The sequence below is a fragment of the Bos indicus x Bos taurus genome, chromosome 21 (genome assembly GCF_003369695.1).
Source record: "Bos indicus x Bos taurus breed Angus x Brahman F1 hybrid chromosome 21, Bos_hybrid_MaternalHap_v2.0, whole genome shotgun sequence".
In the NCBI taxonomy this organism is placed as follows: domain Eukaryota; kingdom Metazoa; phylum Chordata; class Mammalia; order Artiodactyla; family Bovidae; genus Bos; species Bos indicus x Bos taurus.
In genome coordinates, this window is record NC_040096.1 from 64,815,490 (window position 1) to 64,829,662 (window position 14,173).

Genomic DNA, 14,173 nt, shown 5'->3' on the forward strand with positions numbered 1-14,173 from the left:
AATAAATCGACCCAAAAAACTCCCATAATAATCACAGTAATAAGTCTTTCCTTTTATAGTGTCTTACACTGTACAGAAAAGTTTTACATAATAATCACAACATCCCACAGGGTAAGTAAACATTATACTCACTTTCTAGCTATAAAAACAGACTCAGAGAGACAGCCTGTCCAGTGTCACGCAGTTTGTCATCAGCAGACCTGGCACTCGGGGAGAGATGAGCTCGTTTTTATTGAACTTCTGCTAAATGCAGACTGCTTTCCCGTTCACCGTCTCACTTGTTCAGTTGCTAAGCCGTGCCCGACTGTTTGCGACTCCATGAACTGCTGCATGCCAGGCTTCCCTGTCCTTCACTGTTTAATCCACATATAGTCTTGAGTTGGTATAATCCCGTTATATAGATGAAGAAACTGAGGGTCAAAGGGGCTAAAATAAGTTGTTCAAGCTTAACAACTAAGAAGTGACAGAACTGGTATTTGAAAATCTGGATTTTTTTTTTTTTTTTAAGTATTTATTTAGCTGTGAAAGTGAAAGTTGCTCAGTCGTGTCCAACTCTTTGTGACCCCATGGTCTATACAGTCCATGGAACTCTCCAGGCCAGAATACTAGAGTGGGTAGCCTTTCCTTTCTCCAGAGGATCTTCCCAACCCAGAGATCAAACCCAGGTCTCCTGCATTGCAGGTGGATTCTTTACCTGCTGAGCCACAAGGGAAGCCCTTTGTTTAGCTGTGCTGAGTCTTATTTGCAGCTTTGAACTCCTAGTTGCAGCATGTGGGAATCTAGTTCCCTGACTAGGGATTGAACCCAGGCCCCCCATATTGGGAGTGTGGAGTCTTAGCCACTGGACCACCAGGGAAGTCCCCAGAACTGGTATTTAAATTCAGCTGTTGTTTGGCTCCAAAACTCAGCACTGCTGCACTCTCTTGCCTCTCAATTCATCTGTTCCTTAGTTCACTCAACAGGTGTTTATTCTGTACCTGGGAGTGTTTCAGGCCTAGTCTCAGGCTCCACAGCTTGCTCTCATTTGAGATTGCCTGTCTCATGAAATCAGTTAGAGTCGCATTGTCTGTATGAGGCTATGGTTTTTCCAGGAGTCATGTATGGATGTGAGAGTTGGATCATAAAGAAAGCTGAGCGCCAAAGAATTGATGCTTTTGAACGGTGGTGTTGGAGAAGACTCTTGAGAGTCCCTTGGACTGCAAGGATATCCAACCAGTCCATCCTAAATGAAATCAGTCCTAAATATTCATCAGATCAGATCAGATCAGTTGCTCAGTCGTGTCCGACTCTTTGCAACCCCATGAATCGCAGCACGCCAGGCCTCCCTGTCCATCACCAACTCCCGGAGTTCACTCAGACTCACATCCATCGAGTCAGTGATGCCATCCAGCCATCTCATCCTCTGTCGTCCCCTTCTCCTCCTGCCCCCAATCCCTCCCAGCATCAGGGTCTTTTCCAATGAATCAACTCTTCTCATGAGGTGGCCAAAGTACTGGAGTTTCAGCTTTAGCATCATTCCTTCCAAAGAAATCCCAGGGCTGATCTCCTTCAGAATGGACTGGTTGGATCTCCTTGCAGTCCAAGGGACTCTCAAGAGTCTTCTCCAACACCACAGTTCAAAAGCATCAATTCTTCGGTGCTCAGCCTTCTTCACAGTCCAACTCTCACATCCATACATGACCACTGGAAAAACCATAGCCTTGACTAGACGAACCTTTGTTGGCAAAGTAACGTCTCTGCTTTTGAACATGCTATCTAGGTTGGTCATAACCTTCCTTCCAAGGAGTAAGCATCTTTTAATTTCATGGCTGCAGTCACCATCTGCAGTGATTTTGGAGCCCAGAAAAATAAAGTCTGACACTGTTTCCACTGTTTCCCCATCTATTTCCCATGAAGTGATGGGACCAGATACCATGATCTTTGTTTTCTGAATGCTGAGCTTTAAGCCAACTTTTTCACTCTCCACTTTCACTTTCATCAAGAGGCTTTTGAGTTCCTCTTCACTTTCTGCCATAAGGGTGGTGTCATCTGCATATCTGAGGTTATTGATATTTCTCCCGGCAATCTTGATTCCAGGTTGTGTTTCTTCCAGTCTAGCGTTTCTCATGATGTACTCTGCATATAAGTTAAACAAACAGGGTGACAATATACAGCCTTGACAAACTCCTTTTCCTATTTGGAACCAGTCTGTTGTTCCATGTCCAGTTCTAACTGTTGCTTCCTGACCTGCATACAAATTTCTTAATGCTGAAGCTCAAATATTTTGGCCACCTGATACAAAGAACTGACTCATTCGAAAAGACCCTGATGCTGGGAAAGATTGAAGGAAGGAGGAGAAGGGGATGACAGACGATGAGGTGGTTGGATGGCATCACCAACTCAACGGACATGAGTTTGAGTCAACTCTGGGAGTTGGTGATGGCCAGGGAGGCCTGTTGTGCTGCAGTCCACGGGATCTCAAAAGAGGCTGACACGATGAAGCAACTGAACTGAGGATATATATAAAATAGTGTTGTTGTTTTTATAAAAACCATACCTATTCATTGTAAAAATTCAGCGATATAGGAAGGTACACAGAAAAATGAAGTGCAGATGACCAGGGCATGTCAGTCTCCTGGAGATAAACAGTTGTTAGCATTTTGGCCAACACACTTCCAAACATTTCTCTAGGCCCATATATGCAGAAAGAAGTGCAACAGTAACAGAGCAGCTCTGCCTAAGAGCTGCTTCCTAGCAGCGTCACGTGTACCGTGTGGATTTTCACCTAAGCCCCGTGGGGTGACGGTGTCTCCCCACTTCTCAGAAGGGGGCTGGCGTCGACAGTAGTGCGGCAACCCGCCCCGTGGTGCGGAGCTCTGCGTCTGAAGGCCAGGCTGTGAGTCCTGTGCTGGGTCGTATGTGACGGACAAGCCGACCTTGTGTTACTGCAATTTGCAGATAACTACTTTTCTTTTTTTTTAACACATGGTAGGTTTGTGGTGTTGGCGCCACTTTCCCAGCAGCCTTTGCTCCCTTCATGTCTCTGTGCCACGTTTTGGTAATTCTTGCAACATCTCACAGTTTTATTTATCATTACTGTACTTGTTATGTGATCAGCGATCTTTGTTCTACAACAACTCACTGAAGTCTCAGATGATGGCTAGCGTTTTTTTAAGTCATAAAGTATTTCTAAGCTAAAGTAAGTACATTTTCTTAAAACAGTGCTACTGTACACTTCATAGGCTATAATGTAAATGTGACTCTTATGTACACTGAGAAACCAAAGAATTTGGGTGATTCACTTTATTCGGATATTCTCTTTACCACGGTGATCTGGAGCTGAACACCCAGTATCTCCGTTGTGTGCCTTACATGGTGGTGCATAAGGGAGAATACACTGCAGGCCTTTCTATAACTTGCTTTATTGTTTGACTTGAGGAGGTGTTTATCGTACAACAGTGATTAACAATTTGTAATAATCCTCTGTAGTATTTTTACTCAACAGTAGTAATGTCTCGGCAGTTAATGTCAATCTCTCTCTTTGTGTATACTGTACTTTGTTTGACAAGTCCCTTGTTGAGGATGCTTAGTTTATTCCCAGTTTTTTGCTATTTTAAGTAATAAAGGAATCCACATCTTCATCCCTTTGGGTTCTAACTTGTTCTTTAGAGGAGGAGGACAGAATGCCCCCCGCCACCCTCCTGGTGAGAATCACCAGTGTTAGAGCGCTCAGTGGTTCTGCAACCTGACCATGCATCAGACTCCCCTGGAGAGCTTGTTAAAAATGCAGCTTGCTGGGTTCCATCCTCCCAGAGACTCTGACTTATTTAGTCTGGGGAGAGGGCTGAGGGTTTTCCTTTTTGACAAGTTCCCAGGTGATGCTGACCCTGCTGGCCAAGGACCCCGCTTTTGAGAGCCACTGATGTAAAGGAAGAGCACTTAAGTGGAAATCAGGAGACTTCAGTTCTTATTCCAGCTCTGACAGTAGTCAGGTGACCCTAGACAGAAAAGGGAAAGTGTTGGTTTCTCGGTCATGTCCGACTCTTTGTGACCCCATGGACTGTAGCCTGCCAGGCTCCTCTGTCCATGGAATTCTCTAGGCAAGAATACTGGAGTGGGTAGCCATTGGATCTTCCTGACCTAGGGATCGAACCTGGGTCTCGTGCCTTGGCAGGCAGATTCTTTACCATCTGAGCCACCAGGGAAGCCCGACCCTAGATGGGGTGCTGTGTTTTTCTCTTTGGTCAAAGTGAGAGGATCGGACTGACATTTTTCTTAGACCGTTTATCTCATCAGTGAGAACTATGAAATCCTTCAAAATCTGTGTTCTACTCATGGCATACAGTGGCTGTTGAGATTTGGTTCATGTAATGCCTGTGTTCTTTTTGCCCTCTATTTTCTTTCTTTTATTCGTTATTTACTGTGGGGTCCATGGAAGGTAGTATCATAAGAGAGATGAATGGTTTGAGAGTGAGGCTTGAAAATGATGAAGTGCTCATTTTTTTCATGTTAGCAAGAACACATCTTTTACAAAAGAACCACAGTTCCAAAGTTAGTAAGCGACCTAACAAGTCCTAGCTCAGCGTTAGCAGTCCACGGGAGGCCCGTCATCAGTTTGTCCGCATACCTGTTAATTGAAACAGCAGGGTTTATGCTGAGTGTTTTGTAAGAAGGAACATACACACCACTGCAAGAGCAATGCCAGTGAAGCTCTTTGGAAACTAAGAAGCAGTGCTATTTTGGATGAGGGAAAATACCACCCTGTACATGAGAGCGGGAAATCAGAAGTAGAGAAAGCTTATCAGAAATAATACATGAGAAAGAAAGACTGGCTTTTAGAGGGAAAAAAATACATTTATCTAAAGCAGGACTTTCCAAGTGACAAGTCTCTCAGGCGTATTCATGCGATTTCATTGTCATCATCGCCGCCATCAGAATGTTTGTTAAATGAAGGTTTTCCTTTTTCATCCTTGTAGATTAGGACGGATTCGCATGGCCAGGGTTGGAGCCCAGCCCCAGGCCTTAGGTGTTCACACCAGAGAGACAACTGCCGGCATGGGTCCCTTCAGACCTGTGTGGTGGTATTTTACATATATGCGTTTACCCCTCTATGTTGCTTCCCTGCTTCCAGGCAGAATATCTTCGTCCCTGCCTTGCCAGAAGGTGCGGGAAATCCCTGGTGTTCACTCGTTGGGTCTCTGCTGTGACGTGAATATTTGTGTTCCCCCTCAAGATTCACCAGGGCTTCCCTGGTGGCTCAGTGGATAGAGTCTGCCTGCGGTGTGGGAGAAATGTGTTCGATCTCTGGATTGGGAAGATCCCCTGGAGAAGGAAATGGCAACCCACTCCAGTATCCTTGCCTGGAGAATCCCATGGACAGAGGAGCCTGGTGACCTACAGTCCATGGGGTCACAAAGAGTCAGACACGACTGAGTGACTAACACTTCCACTTTCTTTCCAAGATTCACATTATGTGAGGGTGTCAGGGAGGTGGGGCCTCAGGGTGGAGCTCTCAGAAGTGGGGTCCGTGCCCTTGTGAGGGACCTCACAGAGCCCCCTGGTTCTGTCCACTCTGTGAGGACCAAGCACAGTGAAATGTGCATGAGCTGGAAGAGGGCCCTCGCCTGACCACACTGGCCCTCTGCTCTCGGACTTCCAGCCTCTAGAACTGGGGGATACACACTGTTTATACGCCACCCTGTCTGTCTGTAAGCCAGCCGGAAGGCACTAGGAACATCTCCATTTCTGAAGGTTCCCACTAGACCAGTCCCCAGAGATGCCCTTCCTCACTTAGGCTCTTAGAGACACTCACTTAACATGCCAAAGCCTTTGGAATCCATTCATTCTTTCAGTTCTTCAGAACAGTTAATTAATTAATCTGTTTGTTTATTCATGCTAATTCCCTAGTCTCTGTGGAAAATACAGATATGAACAAGACATTCCCTGATTCATTTTATTTTATTTTTTTTGACTTCATATTATTGTGCCAGTTCATGTGGGTTGGGTTATATGTGCCTCTCTGGAGTGGGGTTGGTTAGTGACTTCCAAGCACTGTTATACTGGAAAGAAAGGAGTGCTAGGGGTGGGTTTGCGAAGTTAGGAAATTAGAGTTAATTATGGTAACTGCCTCAGAATAGCCAGAGCCTGGGGGAGGGGGCTCTGAATCAGCTCCGATGAATCACATTTCCCTTTTTGTCTTTAAAGAGGACCCACAAGGCGGTAGAGGAGAGAATTCAGAGAAGCACTGAAGACTGGAGCTTCTAGAAAACAAGGCCCCCAAATTTCAGAATCATTTGACCTAGGAAGACTAAGCAATAATTTAGAACTGACTTCAATTTTTTGAAGGATTATTGTTGTTATTTTTTTTTTTTTTTTCAAACTAAGAGGATGTAAATGAGGCAGAAGCAAAAATGGATCAGATAGGAAAGAACAGCTTCTTATCCATTGCAACCAGTCCATTGGAATGGATGATAAGCTAGGTTTAGACATTGTAGAGATACTTTAGGAAAATTACCTAAAATTTGGAGAAAAGGCAAAGTGATTATCGTGTGCCTTTCCAAGGTCACTCGAGAGTGTTATCTGGTAAGCCGATCTAAAGAGTATCTGACTTTTGTCAAGTTAGATTTTAACTTGTAAAAAAATCGAGAAGTGAAAAGTGAATTTTATTATCCAGTAGAGCTCTTAATGATTTCTGTTCAGTAGGAAAGATAACCTCAAAGGTTATAGTTTAATTGCTCTGTAGGACATTAGCCAGGTTTGTATCAACTTGGCAAGATTATTACAGCATTCTTTCTTCTCCACCAAGTTTATTTGTGTTTCTTTTGTTGCATTTGAACCAGCTTTGCCATCCTGCTTTTTCCCTCATGAAGGACTTACTTGATACATACATACTATATATTGGCATGAGAGTTCCCTTTTCAGCTTTTTGAAAATTATACTTTGACAGAAGTGAATGCATGTGGAGGAGATAAGCATCTCAGGTAGCTCACCCAGGAGTGGGGTTCCGGGTCCTTTCAGCCCTGAACACCGGTGTTCATCTAAATTCTCTTGGTCACCCAGATAGTACATTGCATTTATGGATCCTCTAACTCTCTGCCCTGGATGAATACTTAAAACTCCTGCTTTATCAAGATCTCAGATGACACAGAGCAGAGAGAATCATTTCTTTTGTTGTGAAGACCAGCACCGTTACTGATTTGTATAGCACGCACAGTTATAGAACACTGGCACACCGACTGTTGGATCTGATCTTCTCTGTTTCCTTGTGAGGGAGCGGGGCAGGAACAGCTGCCCCACTTTACAGGTGAGCACGTTGAGAGTCCAGTAAAGTCACGGCCGCTTGGCTGCTGAGGAATGGCGCTGGGACCGCAGCCCAGCCCTTCCCACTCCACGCTCATCAGCAGCTACATGACGGAACCCAGATTCAAGAGGATTCTGGTAAGAACAGTGAACTGAAGTAGGGAAAAGACCTGAACCCTGGCTCCAGACTGCTTTCATATGGATTCACAGGTGCGACTCTGAGGCTGTAGTTTTGGAGTCTGTGTGCCCTGTTCCTGACTGTTGGAGAGACCCGAAATGTGTCTGAATCTTCCCTCACTGCCCTGCCACCCCCGCCCCTCTACTCAGGGATTGAGCAGTGCTGGACACACAGCAGGTATCCAGGAGACACTTCCTGATTGAATGGGGACATTTGTTTTACACGCATGTATATCTTGATCTCCCTCTATTCCTGGTAAGACTCTCTTGGCAAATTTCTGCCTATCTGGGTGACATTGGCCCAGCTGCACTTATTCATTCAAAAGAATAATCTGCCCTTTGATTTGACGCTTGCACTGGAAAGAGGACTGCTGACTTGACCCAATTCTGTCTTTTTTTATGAAATCTTCTCTAAATCTGCCAGTTGCTGATTTATTAATTCAACAGATATTTATTGACTAACTCTCTGTGCCACGCCCTGCGGTAAAGACTAGACCAGGCCTCCTCTCTTCCTTTGGTTCATGGTCCTGGTGGTGTCTTAGTATCTCTGTTGAAATATTTTCAGTCTTTGCTTCATTAGTAATTCACAAAATAACATGAAACAACTGAGTTGTGAAAAAGACTCTTAGGAATTGCCTGGTGGCACAGTGGGTAAGAATCTGCCTGCCAGTGCAGGGGCCGTGAGTTCGATCCCTGGTCCGGGAAGATTCCACATGCAGCGAGGCCCTTGCACCACCACTCCTGAGCCCGAGCTCTGCAACTCCTGAAGCCCACGCACCCAGAGCCTGTGCCACGGTAAGAGAAGCCACCACGGTGAGAAGCCTGTACACCGCACGAAGCGTCGTCCCCAGTCGCCACCACTAAAGAAAGCCCGAGCAAAGCAGCAAAGACCAAGCACGGCCAAAAGTTATGTAAATAAAAAAAAAATTTTAAAGACTCTAAGTTCAGTTCAGTCACTGAGTCGTGTCCGACTCTTTGCGACCCCATGGACTGCAGCACGCCAGGCTTCCCTGTCCATCACCAACTGCTGGAGCTTACTCAAACTCTAAAAAGACTCTCAAACGTGCTCCACACCCACCCATTCTTCTCTTTGGTCCGATGCCCGTCCCCGCTCTCTCTTGCTTGCACGGGGCCTGCAGCTTCTTCCACTTCCTCATGCTCCTTTGCTCAGTCATGTCGACTCTGTGAGTGTCGACTGAAGTCTGCCAGGCTCCTCTGTCCATGGGATTCTCCAGGCAAGAATACTGGAGTGGGTTGCCATTTCCTTCTCCAGGGGATCTTCCCGATACAGAGATCGACTCTGCATCTCCTACTTGAGCTGGCTGATTCTTTACCATTGAGCTGCCTGGGAAGCCTCTCCCACTGCCCCCTAAAAACGACAATCAGCTCCTGTTAGGCCATTGTCTAAAGCTCTCCAGCAGCTTCCCTGTCATAAAGCCCTGCTTCCCCTCTGTCTCCATCTCCCTCTACTCCCTTCCTTCCTGGTCCAGCCACACTGGGGAAAGGGGTGGAAACCAAGCCAGTCTCCTCCCGCCTTGGGCCTCTGTGCCGGCTGTGTTGTCTGCTGACGCTGATCGTCCCTGGTATTTTCACCACTGTCCCCGCTAGTCCCTTGGATCTCAGCGTAACTCTCGCTCCCTGAGAGGGGCCTTTCCTGTCACCTCTTCTAAGTTCAGCAGCCCTTCGTCACTCTGGTACTTAACCCTGTTTTATCGTCTTTCTCTTACTCATTTATCGTCTGGTTTTCTTCATTAGAGTGTGTAGCTAGGGGCTTTAGCTTTTCCCTGAGAAAGTTGTGGAGGGGATGCAAGGACAGTTTTCAGTGGCCTGGTTCAGGTGCTCAGAGAGTGCTGATTGGGCCAGAGGTTGATGAAGATGGGAGTGCAGAAGTGATTACCGGTGAGCTGCTCGTGAGCAGTGGCAGGTGAAAATGGATTGTGATTGTGTTTGCTTAATGGTAGAATGCCTTTTTTTTTTTTAAGAAATTTAAATAGAATTCTTGAAATGGAGGTAAAGGATGGTTTTATTTAAAGCTTTTGTTTTAAAGTTAAGTGTCACTGTAGGAATTCAGGTGACTGACGTGATTTGGGGAGGAGGAATTAGTTCAGAGTGTGGGACTCATACATTTCCTATTAGTTCAAGAAAGTGGGGGTTCTGTTTGTTTTTAATTTTTTTGAAAGGTTAATTCAACTGGAACAAAAGTGCATTCAAAACATTTCTGACCAAAGACCTGCTCTGTGGCTAGGAATGTGTTCTGCCTTGTGAAGACTTAGAAAGGACTGAAAACAGGGTCACTGCCTGTGGGCTCCCCACCAGCTCAGAATAAGAGAGTTCAGAGCTGGTGACTCCAGATTGTGACAAGTTTCTCTTGAAGTTGTGTTCGCACAGCAAGCGTGTCGTTTCACCTGCATTGTCCACATGTTCCTGATGGAGGTGGTGAGGTGCCAGACTCCTCTGGTCTCTCTTCTTGCCAGCCCCCTTCCCCCCTGTCCCCAGGGGCTCTCACCTGGTCAAAGACCTAAGACATGGGAAGGACAGAGGTTCTTCCTGAGCACTAGATGGTATGTGAGATTTTTAGAACATAGCTCTTGGTTGTCATAGGAATTGCAGTTTTGAGCTTCCTCCAGGCTGGCTGTGGTCAGGAGGGGAATGCGCAGTCATGCCACCAGCGTCATCCCCATCCTCGGGTCGGGACTGAGGCTCAGGTGGGGAAGAGTCCTGTCTTCCCAAGGCTCCCCAGGCAGGTAGTCATAGAGCTGGGCTCGGAACCCCACTGTCCATAACCTCTGTGGGGCAGAGGTGGGGAGACCTCCTGCATCAGGGTCCCGGGTTGATGAGGTGGGTGGGGGAGGCAGATGGGGCTGGGTGCTGACTCCATCCTGCAGACAGTGAGGAAGGGTTATAGGGCTCAACTGGAAGGTGCTAGGGTGACTGCAGGAAGGGGTCAGATGGCCGGGAGATGAGGAATGGGGAGGGGAGTCTTAGGGAGCCGGGAGGGGGAGACCGGAAAGGCCATAGAGCTTGTTACGCTCACAGCCCCCTGCTCAGAGGAGCACGTGCGGCCAGGCCTTGAGACCGGAGTTGGATTTTCAGTTTTGCCCGTAGCTGAGTTCCCTGTACGTCCCCTCCTGCTTGGTATGTGGGGAGCTCAGCAGCAGGTGAGCAGGCCCGAGGGTGTCAGAGCGTTCCTGCTGACACCGCAGGGATGCTAGCCTCTGTTCAGATGCCCTGTTTATGTTGCTGCACATTCGTCATGTCTCCGTAAACCTGAAACCTCACATCCTAAGACAAGCGGGAAAGGAAACACCCGTGTGAGGTCCCAGGCTCACGGGGCCTCCGGGCCTGAAACCCCAGCTTGTCTGTACAGGAGCTGGGATGAGGATTCAGTGCCAGCGAGTACATCGTGAGTTCCCTTCTTGGGAACTGGGCCGTTTCACGTGGAGAGACAGGCTGCGGGCACTCTGAGCATGCGGACGCCACTGACACGGGTTTCAGACATCCTGCTCACATAGCTTTCCAAGATTGTTGGAGGCCTGGGACACCTCCTCTTAACGACTGTGTTTTTAGCCTGTTATCTACGCGTCAGTTTCTCTGGGGACGCCTCAGGCGGCTGGCACGGCCAGTAAGTGCAGCAGGTCAGCGCTGTTCTGGGACAGCCAGGCCGGGTCAGGAGGCTTTGTCCTTAGGGTGAGCCTGGAAAGAGGAAGGGAGTTCAGAGTGTCGAGGGTGAGCTTGACAATGCCCCCCAAAGTCCAGCACGGATGGGACTCCCGGGTCTCTTAGGCCCAGTGTTTCCAGGCAGAGTCGGGGCTGGTCCTGGTGGAGGGAGGGCCAAGCCAGGTAGCAGGGAGTCTGGGGCTCTTCTGTTTTTATCCGTTGTGTGTTCATATCAGTTCCATGTCCCAGTTACATGATACAGCAAAACAAAGGCTGCAGAGGGAGCGGAAGTCCCAGAGCAGGGGCATGCTTTGTCCGAGCCTTGAGTCGTTGGCGGGTGGCCTAGGATACCTCGTTCTGGGGCGGCGTGTCCTCTCAGAAGTGCCCTCTGGAGAGCAGTGGAGCAGCTGGGAGTCCCTGTTCCTGATCCTTGGGGTCACCGGTTGTCAAGTGGTCGGGGGAGGTGCCCAGCCTTTGAGGCAGACTCCTTCCCGGTCTGGTCCCAAGGCCTGTCACCTCAGGTTCTCAGCCTTCCTCCTGGGGCAGCCAAACCCCTCTGTCAGCCCTCAGCGGTCTCCCGTCTGGCTGTAGAATCTGGGGATTCGCCAGGGCTGGCCGGAAGGGTGCCACGTCCCAGCCTGGTCTCAGGACCACAGGCTGCCTGCCAGTCAGCGAAACACATCCTCTTCTGGAGGTGGCCTGAGGCGCTTGGCTCTTTGGTGTTGGAACCCCAGGCGGGCACAAGGGTTGAAAACGTTGGCATTAAACCTACTTTGGCCAAGCTCATTGCTCTGCACTTGGTAGCCATATGATCATGGGCAAGTTACTTAACCATCGTGGCCTCTGTTCTCTTATTAGTAAATTGAGGACTCACATAAAATTGTCTCGTATACACTGGGTGCTAGGTTTTGGAGATTTTTCACCATGATGAAAGTGAAAGAAGAGAGTGAGAAAGCTGGCTTGAAACTCAACATTCAGAAAACTAAGATCATGGCATCTGGTCCCATCACTTCATGGCAAATAGATGGGCAACAGTGGAAACAATGAGAGACTTTATTTTTGGGGGCTCCAAAATCACTGCAGATGGTGACTCTAGCCATGAAATTAAAAGGCGCTTGCTCCTTGGAAGCAAAGCCAAGACCAACCTAGATACCATACTAAAAAGGTCAATTTTCATTCCAGGCCCAAAGAAGGGCGATGCCAGAGAATGTTCAGACTATTTGACAGTTGCACTCATGTCCCATGCAACTAAAGTAATGCTCAAAATCCTTCAAGCCGGGCTTCAGCAGTATGTGAACACAGGGAACTTCGAGATACACAAGCTGGATTTAGAAAAGGCAGAGGAACCAGAGATCAAGTTGTCAGCATTCACTGATCATAGAGAAAACAAGGGGATTCCAGAAAAACATCTTCTTCATTGACCACACTAAAGCCTTTGACTGTATGAATCACAACAAACTGTGAAAAATTCTTAATGAGACGGGACTACCAGACAACCTTACCTATCTCCTGAGAAACCTGTATGCAGGTCAAGAAACAATAGTTAGAACTGGACGTGGAACAACTGAGTGTTTCCAAATTGGGAAAGAGTATGACAAGGCTGTATATTGTCACTCTGCTTATTTAACTTATATGCAGAGTACATCATGTGAAATGCTGGGCTGGATGAATCACAAGGTGGAATCAAGATTGCTGGGAGAAATATCAACAACCTCAGATATGCAGGCGATACCACTCTAATGGCACAAAGTGAAGAGCAACTAAAAAGCCTCTTGATGAAGGTGAGAGAGGAGAGTGAAAAAGCTGCCCTAAAACTCAACATTCAGAAAACTTGAGATCATGGTATCTGGTCCCATCACTTTATGGGAAATACATGGGGAAATGGAAATAGTGATAGATTTAAGTCTCTTGGACTTAAATCACTGCAGATGGTGACTGCAGCCATGAAATTAAAAGACACTTGCTCCTTGGAAGGAAAGCTATGACAAACCTATATAGCATTTTAAAAAGCAGAGGCATCACTTTATCAGCAAAAGTCTGTGTAGTCAAAGCTATTGTTTTCCTAGTAGTCATGCATAGTGAGAGCTGAACCGTAAAGAAGGCTGAGCACCAGAGAACAGATGCTTTTGAACTGTGGTGCTGGAGAAGACTCTTGAGAGTCCCCTGAATTGCAAGGAGATCAAACCAGTCAATCCTAAAGAAAATCAATCCTGAATATTCGTTGAAAGGACTGAAGGTGAAGCTCCAGTACTTTGGCCTTATGTGAAGAGCCGACTAATTTGAAAAGACCCTGGTGCTGGGAAAGACTGAAGACAAAAGAAGGGGGCAGCAGAGGATGAGAAGGTTCGACAGCATCACTGACTCAGTGGACATGAATTTGAGCCAACTCCAGGAAGTAGTGGTGGACAGGGAAGCCTGGCATGCTGCAGTCTAAGGGGTCACAAAGAGTCAGACGCAACTGAGTGACCGAACAAGAACCACAAAGTCAGACTAAGAAAACTGGCTCTGGCAGATTGTTAGAAAAGGGACAGACGGAGGAAGACCAGTTACTAACATGAGAGGGGGAGTGGGAAATGCTGAGGCTGAGAGCTGAAGCAGTGGGGCTGAGAGTGGGGAGGTCAGACCCTGAGCAGAAAGAGAGTTGGTGCCTGATTCTGTTTGTGGTGTGAGGGAGAGAAAAACCATTAAGAGTGGCTCACAAGTTTTCTTTTGAGATCTGTCTTCCTTGTTTTATAAAGATCTGCAAATGTTGACAAGTCTCCTTAATGGCAAGTTTCAGAACACAGCCTCAGCTCACGTGCCGGGTCTCAGCAGCTCGGGCCCTGCCCTCCGGTAAACATTCCTCTTTCTTTGGCTGACATCTCGTTTCCTTTTTCTTAACTTCTGTTCTGAAACTGTTACAGCAGCTTTTGTACTTCAAGGAATTGAAGCCTGGTCCATATTATGTGTGGAAACAAATACTGAAATAAATACTCAGCAAACAAAGACTGAGATAAATGAGGTCACGCTTTGCGGCTGCCCTACAGGTGATGCTCGTGGCAGAGCTCTGGCCGGAAACCAT

The 14,173-nt window shown here is 47.2% G+C and overlaps 1 protein-coding gene across 1 annotated transcript in view; it reads left to right on the plus strand.

The window, feature by feature from the left end:
• Window positions 1–14,173, plus strand: part of EVL (Enah/Vasp-like) — a 147,230-nt gene that overhangs the window by 24,475 nt on the left and 108,582 nt on the right. The window lies entirely within an intron of this gene.